Source organism: Ovis aries, chromosome 3 (genome assembly GCF_016772045.2).
Source record: "Ovis aries strain OAR_USU_Benz2616 breed Rambouillet chromosome 3, ARS-UI_Ramb_v3.0, whole genome shotgun sequence".
Lineage (NCBI taxonomy): Eukaryota > Metazoa > Chordata > Mammalia > Artiodactyla > Bovidae > Ovis > Ovis aries.
Window position 1 is genome coordinate 32750791 of NC_056056.1, and position 9849 is coordinate 32760639.

Genomic DNA, 9849 nt, shown 5'->3' on the forward strand with positions numbered 1-9849 from the left:
CACTGTTGCCAAGCAACCAGCAGAGGAATTTGTATCCGCCCCTCCTCACCTCTCCACCCTGTCACCTGGGTCACTGCCACCTGCTCCTGGGCCTCCGGATCAGAGTCGGGCACAGCTTGAGCCCACATGCCAGACGAGTTTCCCAGGCCTCCCCTCCGCCCCTGGCAGGGCCTCCTGAAGCGCCATCTTGTCCTCCCTGCATGTGGCTGCCCTGGTGTGGCTCCCCAGGCTACGCCAGGGCTGGGTCGCCTGAGGTCCACACCAGGACCATTTGGGTCACAAGAGCAACCAGACTGAAGATCCTCGATGATCAGTTTGTCATCCTGCTCAGATCTGAGAGCTTCCCGTCCCTGCCCTCTAATGCGAACTCGGTCTGCAGCCCCGGCGTGAGCTGGGGTGCTGCCAGCTGCCTCTTTTCCGCTCTCACCCAACCCCAACCAGTCCATGCCTTCGCTTGGAGACCTCAGGGTCTGCAATAAATCTCCCTGCAACCTTTCCAGAAAATACAAGTACCTGAGTGGCTCCACCCTTTGCTGTCACTCTCCAAGCCAGTTTCACATCCATTATAAAAGGGCCCACCCTTCCAGCCTAAGGGTGACTCAAATTTTTTTCAAGTTCTTATCCAGAAGCTTCAAAACTGTGGTTTTATTTTTGCTGTGGTCATTAAGAAAGGAATGCATGTGCCTTTACACTGTCGCAAAGGTTACAAAAGTATATAAAGTGTATAACCAAAATGCTGACACGCTTGCTGGATGATCCTTCTAGAACAATTTTTTTTCTAAGCATCACTAGCATACGTGTGCATACTGGTATACATTTTAAAGGAACTTGACAAAAATGAGATCAGACTCTGCACGCTGCTTGTGGGGGTGACCTCACACCATATCATGGACATCCAACATGTCAGAATAGACACACTGAGTATCCCATTTCAAAGGCTTTGGGAGAATCTGACTAGATTCCCTTTTATCCATTAACTTAGGTACCCTTTCAGAGTCTACAAAATAAATCACACAGGAACGTGCTGTCAAGAAGCCCTTTGCCAACAGGTTCTGCTTTGCTGGAGGATCTCAGTTGCCTGGCATGGGTCCAAGCACCCTCGCCTGCCCCTCCCTGAGTCCTCTGGGGAAACTCTGAGGGAAGGCAAGCTCCCAGCCTCCCAGCTCAGGTGTTCCTGGGCATTCACCATGACAGAGCCCACATCCAGCTCCCAGCTCAGTCAACTGCAGATCTGACCGCATAACGTCCTTCTGAGCATCTTTTCACCTTCTGAAGTAAGAAGCACCAGGCACACCAGGATCGAGCTGATCTATTAGGTCTAGAACACCTTCTGCACTGACCCCAGGAGCCATCTACCTAGCAGCACAGCAGGAAGAGCACCTGATTAGCGGCCAGGACACCCAAGTTCTAGCTGTCCCGTTACGAGCTGTGAGAGATGGTCCTCCATCCCCTCTGTGCACCCAGAAGGGGCATCCAACAACTGGCTCAGAATTAAAGATGACCTTGACATTTGAAACAGAAACAGAGAGGGAAGATCAATAGGGATGACAGCGAGCAGGGCCATGACCTCAGGAAAGAGAAAATAGGAATCTGCTTATAGATGTAAATAAGGCTGGGAAATCCTGGAGGTCAGGGGGGACCAGAGCAGGATGGGAATGGGCAATGAAGAGCTGCAGTTGGAAAAAAAAAAAATTTGCATTCCCTGCTGGGATTCGGCTAGGAAAGCCCCGGGCGCCCACACCTCCTCCCCCTGTCTCTGTCCTCCAGACAAGCAGGGATACGATGTGATCAGCAAGGGAGATGTGGCCTGGCGGGCCCTGTCCACTGGCTGTCCTTGCTGTGGCTGCCAGTCACACCTGGGGGCATCTCTCCTCCAGGTGGGGGGCTCAGTTCTGCTGCATGTGGAGGAGGGAGGCGAGAGGGCAGGGCAGGCAGGGTCTGCGGTACCCCCTTCCCCTTTCCTGTGCTCTCGGCCCCTTACAAGAATGATGTGGGTGCTGCAATGCCTCAGCCTGGGACAGGGGATGCCCCTGGGAGGCCAGGTCAGGGACCCTCCTGCCGCCCATTCACATCACTCACATCACGTTGCCATCACTGACAGAGACAGCCCCGCTGGTGTTCCCCTTAATTGCTGCGACACCCCGGGGTTCCTGTAATTTAAACCCTGCTCTGTTTCCCTGAGTCTGAGCTCTTAAGCTTCAGTCTACAGAACATAAAGGAATCATCAAGATCCTACACCAAAGGAGCTCAGCTGGCCCCTTCCCCTCCCTCCCTTTCTTTTCCCTCCCTCTCTTCTCCCCCACCACCAGCTCTTCTCCCCCACCACCCGCCAGAGCCACCACAAGCAGGAAAGTTCGAAGTGAGTTCCTACAGGCCACACCGGAGCTACAGGGCATGGGGGCCCACTCCCCTCAAATCAGCATGGGGCCTCAGGCTGGCTTCCAGCACACGGAGGCCCCACTCACTGCCCCAAGGTCTCTACCACACTCCAGCCACCTTATCCCATGCAGCCTGGCTTCCTCTCCTCGGTCAGGATGCCCCATCTCTGTGCTCTCAGGCTCATCACAGGTGCCACCTCCTCCAAGAAGTCTTCCCTGATCTCTCCAGTTGGTTGTCACCTCACTGTCCTTCGAGCATTTTGTGTCTCCCTCTCCCTCGACCTTGGTCTATGGCATTAATTACCTGGGCACACCCTAAACTCACCATGTACCCTCTCAAAGCCCGGCACAGGGTCTGGCCCGCAGGAAATGCTCAGAAAGTCTCTGGTACCTGGAAGTAAACAGGCTGCACTTGGGACAGAACCCGAATAAAGAGCTGAAGCTGGCGTGAGGGATTGTAGGTGGACACACAGACAGCCTGTTGACTGTGACCTGCTAAACTCTGGAAGGATTGCTAAATGGCGCTGAGAAGCCTCCCTCCTCTGAAGACATTTCAATCAGAATCAGCACTTTGCTCATCTGTCCAAGATTTTGCACACAGAGGCAGGAAGGTGGACGAGACTTCCCAGAGCACTTACTGCAGCACCAAGCCACGCAAACTACCTGATGATAACGCTACTCATGCTGAGCGCCTGCACTCTGCCAAGGGCGATGGGCATTATCTCGTTTTATTCTTCCAACAACCTGTGCATAGAGCCTGGTCTCACTTCCATGTCACAGGTGAGGAAACGGAGGGTCGAAGAAATTGTGCTTGTCCCAGATCACACAGCTAGAAGCTGAATGCAGCTCCCTCCGACTCCAAGGCCCTCACTTGGGCTGCCTCAGACAGGCTCATGTCGAAGCAAGTCTCTGTCCCCACACAGCTGCACACCGCGTACACAGAAATATGCAGAGACACACGTGCACCACACCCTGTCTTGCCCACACACTTAGCCAAGGGACACACACGCAAATCTGACACTGCATGGATCTTAGATCTGGTAGGTTGTTTGTTTTTTAAGGAAAAAGAATCAAAGAGAGAAATGCCTGAAAACGAGCCTTTAAGATTTGAGTGGAAAGGAATCTGACACCTTTGGTTTACTATTAAAGCCCTGCTCAGCAGCAGCAAAGCACACAGGCCCACAGAGATCCCCAGCTTCCAAGCACACTACTCTCCACTAAACACCAAAAGGGAAGTGGAAACAATTCCTACAGGCCATTCCTTGGTCCTGACTGTTGCCTGTTTCCAAGCGCAAGGCTTGGAAAGTGGGGCATGGGTCCGGGCAAGGGGACCCGGGCACCAAGACAGGGACCCCGGGATCAAGAGAGCAGAAGGTGGCAGGAAGTGCTAAGGGAGGGGAGCATGTGATGGGCAGGCATTTGGCCCTTCTGGCCTTGGGCTCTGGGTAGCGCTGCCAACCCTGGAAGAAACCGGGCCTGGGTCCACACCCAAACAGCCCCCAACCCAGCCCAAGTGCTCCCAGAGCTTCAGGTTGTCTTTCAACCCTAAATTCTAGGGCTTGGATTCTAATGGTAACATTTCAGGCAGAGGATGGGGAGAGGGTGGTCTATTTTTAACTCACTCATTAGAGAGCTGGCAACACTGCTCTCAGAGTCCCCTTTCTATCTGGCTCCCAAAAAAAACAGGAGCCTTGATGGAGTCCTGGCTCATGCTGAAAAAGAATCTGTTTGTCAGGGGGGCTTGAGCCTAAGGAACCTAAGTAGGCAGTGACTGTTTGGGGAAGGCGGAGCAGAAGCAAGATGAAGAGAGCCTGGCCACCAATCGTGCAGCTAGGGAGAGGACGGGGACGTAAACACAGATGTGCAGCAAGTTTCCTCACTATCCGAGAGACACCTTAGAAGCCCCACAAAATGACCAAGGGGACCCAGAGGTGGCCAGGGCAAGAGTCCTGTCCCGTGGAGACTATGAACCAAGAGGCGAGACCAACACGCAGTGTAGGAGACCAGGAGAGCTGGAGCAGGAGGCAGTCTAAGCTCCCCAGAGGGCAGCTCTGGCCCTGCTTCTTCCCAGCCAGGTCATCCCAGGCCAGGATTTTATAGCTTCTCCTGTCTTCCTTGCAGACTTTTTCAGAGGACCACTGGCATGAAACTAGGAGCATCTCTTGTTCTAATGAGGTGACTCTGGGATGGGGGCTGGTCCCCAGGGAAACCAAGAAAGGATGAGAAGGTTTGGAGTTTCAGCCTGAAGAAGATCCACAACGAACTCAGACGCTCACTGCAAACTGGACTCAGAGAGGAAATCTCAGAAATTGTGCACACACACACAAATGCCCATGTAAACCTACAAAAGGACACACACATGTGAGGGCTTAACCAGAGGCTAAACTTTTACACTCCTTGTGGAGCCAGATGTGACCGACCTGTTTCCTGAAGGCCCCCCACCCTTCACATCACCAGCTCCCTTCAAAGGCCCACCCCTCAGGAGGCCCCGCTCTCACTCAGACCTCCTCTCCTGAGAAGTCCTTCCTGATTATCCCTGTGTGGTGGAAATAAGACCACCCCACCCCGCTTCCTGGGTCTGAAACTACACCAATGGAATCAGAGCCATAGAATTTAAAAGCTGGAATGGGCCTTCAAGCTGCAGTCCAACCCCCACCTACAGAAGAATCTTGTCCACAGACACCCTGACCATGGCCCTGGTTGTCCTCTCCTCTGCTTCTCCAGTGCTTGGGGGGTGAGGGGAGGGGGGAGGAGCCCTTGCACAGTGAAACTGACACTCCTTGAATTCGAGAAGGAATTCACTTTTGAAAGCTGGTTTCCTATTGCGGGTCCATGAGCCTGGGAAGGAGGACAAGGAGAGCCTCCGTCCATCTGGGCCAGGAACTGTGCATTTGATGAGGAGCTGAAGACAGGCCCAAGGACCTGGACAAGAGGCTGGAGAGGAAGCCAGGGCCCAGAGGAGTGGGGCCTGGGGAAGGGAGGCGGGCAGGTGCCAGACCCGCTGCACAGGTTTGCCTGGGCCCCTGCCTGAGTGCGGCACATGTGCACACATGCACACACATGCACACAAGACTCACACTTTTCACAGAGTTGCCCGTCAAACAGCCCAACCAGGGCCTCAGTGGGACCTGGAGGCAAAGGGGGACCACCTTGTCCCAGAAACCTAGCAAGAACTCCTAAAAACCCAAGCCTCCTAACCCAGGCAGCTCAGGAAACCAACCAAGAGACCGGCCCCTGCCAGCACGGGGGACGACCCAACGAGGGTCCGCCTGACAGCTGGGCTCCTCAAATCCCACAGGCCAGTCCTAGCACTCCGCATCGCCCAAGGAGAAAAGCTCCCTCGGCTGCAGCTGTCACATCTGCCGGGAGGGAGCAGGCACAGCGGAGCAGCACCTGATCCCAGGATCCCTTCACAGCCCGCCAGCCCAGGAGGCCTGGTTCAGCCGCTGGCAGCCCCGGCTGAAACATGAAGACGGAACAGTCCCCCAGGGATGCTGATGGCAGTCTCTGGGCACGGCAGCGAGGGGCAAGCTGGGTCACAGGGCGGCGGGCTCCTCTCCCGCAGCCTCCTATCCCTGCTGGTTTGGGAGGGGGCGAGTTGTGTAGCTTCGGGGCTCCGGGCCCTTCCTCCCTGCCTGACGCGGGCCGGAGCTGCCCAGCTGGGTGCAGGACGCCATCTTGGGTCAAGGTGCAGCCACAGGGGGCTCCCCTTCGCAAGCCGGGGGGAAGAGAGCCCCTGAGAACCAGCGAGCCCCTCACTCCCCACCCAAGGCGCCAACACCTACTCAACAGGCTTTGCAGTAGAGAGAGAAGGAAGGACGGAAGGGATGGAGAGAAAAGGGGGAAATAACAGGGGCTGGGGGGTGGGGGGAGAGGGAAGGGAGTGGGTGCCCCAAGAAGGGAGGCTCCAGGAAAGCGAAATGCAGTTTGGCAGCCCGAGGGCCGCGGGCCCCAGCGATGGGGGGCTGGGGGAGGCCGGGGGCGGGCCCTGGACTCCGGCCAGCCCCTTCGGAGCCGAGGGGGAGGGAGGGCAGGGCGGCCTGGGGGAAGGGAGCTGGGGTGAGGGCGGGACACGGCCCGAAGCCGCCTGCGGCTCCGAAGCTTGGGGTCTCCCGGGGCACTGGGACGTAGGGGCCGAAGACCCCGAGCCGCAGCTTCGGCGAGGCCTCGTCCTTCACCGTGCAGATGCGAAGCTTTCAAGGACACGTCTGCACCGGCCCAGCGGGGGTGCGTGTGCGTGAGTGTGTCCGCGTGCGTGTGAGTGTGTGCAGGCGGGTGGGTGCTGCTGCAGGGGGCGACCCTGGGCGCCCCCGCCCGCAACGCCCCGGGCCCCTGCCCCGAGGCTCCCACCCCCCTGCGTTTTCCGGTCCCCGCGGCCCGGGTCCGGGATCTTCGCCCGCCCCCGCCCCGCCCCCACACTGCGGCGCCGCCACCGCCACCGCCACCGCCACCGCCGCCGCCGCCCCGGCTCCCACGGCCCACGGCGGGGGCAGGGAGGAGCCAGGCACGACGTCCGCCCCCCCCCCCCCGCCCCGCCGCCCCGCGCGCGCGCCGCTCGACTCTCCGCGGAGAGGTGTGCCCCCCAACTGGCACTCTCCCCACCCCCGCCGCCCCTCCCAGATCCGCTGGCACCCCGCACCCCCAGCCACAGGTGGCCGGAGGAAGATCGCTGCGCAGCGCTCCCCGGCCCGGCCCCCGGATCACCCCTCGGCCCGCCCCCCGGGGGCCTCCCGGGTCCCCCCGCCCCGCCGGGCCGAGGAGGGCCGGGAGCCGGGGGGGAGGGGCGGGGGGCCGGGTCGTGCCAGGCTGCCATTTTCTGCCGCCGCCGCGGAGCCTGCGCGGGGCCCGGCCCCCGCCCCCCTCCCCCGCTCCCTGCGGGCCGCGGCGGGAGCCGATTATTCCGGGTCGGGGTCCGAGCCCTCCAGCGCCCCGGCCGCAGGCCCCAGGCTGGGCCCCGGGGCGGGGGCAGGCACGGCCCGGAAGGCGGGGGCGGCAAGGCCGGGGCCCCTGCGGCAGCGCCTAGCCGGGCACCGAGGCTGAGGCCGGCGGCGGAGGGGGGCCCCCGGCGGCATTGTATAGACTTGAACTTGAGCCCGGAGCCGGGCGGGGGCGCGGAGGGGGCTCCGCGCCGGGAGCGGGCGGGACGGGAGGGGGCGCCTGGCGAGCCCGCGGGGACATAAACAAACCCTCCAATCCCCCGCGCCGCCCTGGCCAGCCCGGCCCGCCGTCGCCGCCCGCAGCCCTGGCCCCGGGAGCGCCCGGCGCCGAGTTGCGGGGATCCGGGAGCGTGTCCGGAGCCGGGCACTGCCCGCCACCGTGCCCCCCGCCCGGCTACCCTCCTCCCCGCCCGCCTCCGGGCCGGCCTCCCGGGCCGCCAGCAGCGGCGCTCATTACCGTGTGGCCGGTGGGGTCGGGCCGGCCCGGCTGCGCGCCCTAGTGCCGCGGCGCCGCGTCCCGGCTCGTCCTCTGCTCTCGCCGCCGCCGCCGCCGCCGCCCGCGCGCCCTCCCTCCCTCCCTCCCGGCCCGCCTGCCTGCCTCGCTCGCTCGCTCCCTCCCTCCGCTCGCTGTCGCGCTCCCTCTCTCCGCCTCCTCCGCCGGGTCCCCCCCTCCCACCCCTTCTCTCCGCCTTCCTCCTTCCCTCCCTCCGGCCGCCCGCGGGCTCAGGCCTCCGCCCGCTGCTCGCCCCCCGCGGCCGCGCTGGCCCCGGCCCCGGCGCTGCGGAGCCGGCCCGCGAGGCAGCGCCGACTTGGGGGCCCCGGGGCGCCGCGGCGGGAGCGGCCTGGGCGCGCGGCCGGTCCTAGCGCCCTCGGCCCGACTTCCCGGCCCCTACGTCCCGGCTCGGGGGTCCCCGCACGCTGCGGGTCGGAGAGCTGGACCCCGCAGCGCCCCGACCGTGCGCAGGGCCCAGGCACCCCGCCTCGGCCGCTCTCCTGGCCACTCCGCCGGGGGCCTGCGGCAGCCCTCACCACCACCACCGCAACCCTGCGCGGGGCGCCCCGCTACCTGGCGCTGCCTCTGCGCTGGGTCCCCGCATCCAGCACTGGCCGCAGGGACAGCGGCCCCTCCTCTCCCGCGGCCGGTGTCAAGTGCCTCCCCCCCGGCAGCCCGCGGAGCCCCCGGCGGCCTTCGCCCTGCAGTTCTCCCGACCTCCACCAGAGCCCACTGCACTCTGCCTGCCTCAGCACTGGGGCTGGGGACAGCAGCGCCGGCCCATCCGCGTCGCAACCCCCACGCCACCCGCCACCCCCGCCAGGTGCCGCCGCCGAGTGGAGGCCAGTCCATTCAACAGGGCCAAGGTCGGGGCGCCGGGCCTATCCAGGCGGTCTTGGAGGCTCGAGTACCTCTATTGGATGAGCCTCCCCTGAAGGGAGTGAGCTCCCCGTACCTTGAGGTGTCCAAGTAGAGTTGAGTGCCCTCAGTTGGTCAGTGGAAGACTGAAAGATTCCTTGGCTGGGAGGTGGAACTAAATGACATTGAAGATCCCTTCCAGCTCTAAGATTCCGTGCACACACCTACACTCCACCCTCGTGCTTACTCACCCCATTGCCGGGAGGGTTGGTCTCATTTCCCATAGAGTTCCCAGGGCTCCAGGTTTCTGACTTGGGGCATCTCTGTGTACTTGCATCAGCACCACGACTCACTCTCCCAACCACCACCGCTAGGCTTGGCCCCCTCACTCCCCTCCCCTCTTCTGCCTGTACCCCCTCGTCTCCCACAGTGTACTCCCATTCCACCCAGCGCTTCATCTTTATTACAGTGCTCTGAGCTCCCTGGCCCAGGACATAGTGTGCCCCCTTCCCCAGGCATCCATCACCCTCCCCGCTGGAACCAGTCCTCCTTTTCCCTCCGCCCCCACTAACTTCAGCCCTTCAAGGGTCACAGCAACAGTTACCTAACTCTTTGGGTCATAGAGCTGACCTTTCATCCAAGAGATTCCCTTCCAGAAGTCCTCTAATGCTTCCAGGTCCTTCAGTCTGCCAACTCCCCTAGCCTCAAGGTCAGAGACCACTACCTACACAGTTTTCAGTGGTACCTTCATTCAAGGGGTCACCCCATGCCACTGGTGAGAGGTCCTGCTATCAGTGGTCTCTACCTGGCCAGCTCCAGAGACTTAAGATGTTCTTCCATCTTAAGTGGTCTCTGAAGACAGAGACCACCTCTGCCACCTCTGTAGCCCCATACTTGGCAAAAGCTTTGGCTGAATGAACATGCGCATTGCAGACCCCTTGCCACTTTGCTTTCGGCATCAAGGTGGACATCCATAAACATGCTAAAGCTTGGCTAAGGGGAAGACCATCTTTAGAAAGATAGTTGCACTATCTATTCTAGTTCCTTAAAGTGTGACAGTGTTAGTTGTTCACTCGTGTCCTACTCTTTGCAACCCCATGGACTGTAGCACACCAGGCTCCTCTGTCCGTGGAATTCTCCAGGCAAGAAAACTGGAGTACGTAATCATTCCCTTCTCCAGGGA

At 61.0% G+C, this 9849-nt stretch overlaps 1 protein-coding gene across 7 annotated transcripts in view; it reads right to left on the bottom strand.

Moving 5' to 3' along the window:
• Nucleotides 1–8555, bottom strand: part of DNMT3A (DNA methyltransferase 3 alpha) — a 104508-nt gene extending 95953 nt beyond the window's left edge. For 6 of the 7 annotated variants that reach the window (XR_006059125.1, XR_003588659.2, XR_006059124.1 and 3 more), the window contains exon 1: nt 7773–7943. The gene's annotated coding sequence lies outside the window, so the exon portion shown is untranslated. Of the gene's footprint in view, nt 1–7772; nt 7944–8381 lie in introns of those variants that run through there. The other variant, XM_027966565.2, reaches the window with a different exon arrangement.
• Nucleotides 8556–9849: the final 1294 nt, after the last annotated feature.